At 65.9% G+C, this 1100-nt stretch overlaps 1 long non-coding RNA gene across 1 annotated transcript; it reads left to right on the top strand.

Moving 5' to 3' along the window:
* Positions 1–247: 247 nt before the first annotated feature.
* Positions 248–856, top strand: LOC134171610 (uncharacterized). The gene is made up of 3 exons (XR_009967688.1): positions 248–314; positions 433–465; positions 819–856. It is a non-coding gene; the product is annotated as an uncharacterized LOC134171610 (long non-coding RNA).
* The last annotated feature ends 244 nt before the right edge of the window (positions 857–1100 follow it).

Below are 1100 nucleotides of genomic sequence, written 5' to 3'. Positions count from 1 at the left end.
GGGTGATGACCACGTGACGCGGAGGGGGGGGAGGGGGCTGCGGGGGGCGCGCAGGGGCCAGGATCGGGCCCGGGCCCCGCCCCCCCCCCCCCCCCCCCCCCCCCCCCCCCCATCATGGCGGAGCTGGAGCTCCCCTCCGATCCCGAGCTGCGCAGGTTGGAGCCCGCGGGACCCCCCAGTGGGGGCTTTTGGGGTCCTGGGGGGGTTGGGGTGCTCCTGACCCCCTCTCTTTGTCTCCCCCCCACCTCCAGGCTGTGCACGGGGCCCTGTGCCCCCATCCGGGAGTACATCATGGGCCACGTGCGGCACCCGCGGTGAGGGGGGCACCCCAACATGTGGGGGGGAGGAACTGCAACATCTGGAGGGACCCCAAACCTCGGATCGGTCCCTAAAATACATGGCGGGGGGGGGGGGGTGGGGGTGTTCCTATAGGAATGTGAAGAAGATCAAAGGGAACCTGCTGTGGTATCCGCTGCACCCCAAAATGGGGGGGGACGGGACGACAAGCTCATTGGGGAGCCTCCAAAACCCCTCAGGACCCCCCCAAACCCCTTTGCCTGTTAGGACCCCCCCAAAATTGCATTGGGATCCCAACAACCCCCCAGCACCCCCCAATTCCCCCTTGTGACCCCCCCCCCAACCCCTTCTCCCAGATCCATGCACAGGAGCCCAAATTCCTTTAGGACCCCTCCAAATCCCATTGGGATCCCCAGGAACCCCCAGTTCCCTCCCATGATCCTCCCCGACCCCCCCCCCAACCCCTCCTTTAACACCCCCCCCCCCCCCCCCCCAGGTTTCCTCCTTAACTCGGGGCTCAGGTACCAGCACCTCAAGGAGATTCAGGTTTGGGGGGCGGGGTGGGGAGCGTTAGAGGGTTTTGGGGGGGCTCTATGGGGTTTTGGGGGGTCCCACAGGGACCAAAACACCCCCCTGCATCCGAAAACACCCCCTCTGCACTCCAAAACCATCCACCCTGCAACTCAAAACAACCCCCTGCATCCCAAACCGCCCCCCCGCACCCCAAAACCATGCCCCCTGCACACCAAAACACAACCCCTGCACCCTAAAACCACCCCCATGCATCCCAGAAGCCCCACGGC

This window comes from Pezoporus occidentalis, unplaced genomic scaffold (assembly GCF_034315485.1).
Source record: "Pezoporus occidentalis ecotype Australia unplaced genomic scaffold, CSIRO_AGI_Poc_V1 ctg1127, whole genome shotgun sequence".
Classification (NCBI taxonomy): domain Eukaryota; kingdom Metazoa; phylum Chordata; class Aves; order Psittaciformes; family Psittacidae; genus Pezoporus; species Pezoporus occidentalis.
The sequence above is the reverse complement of the archived record's forward strand: the minus strand, read 5'-3'. Positions and strand labels throughout refer to the sequence as shown.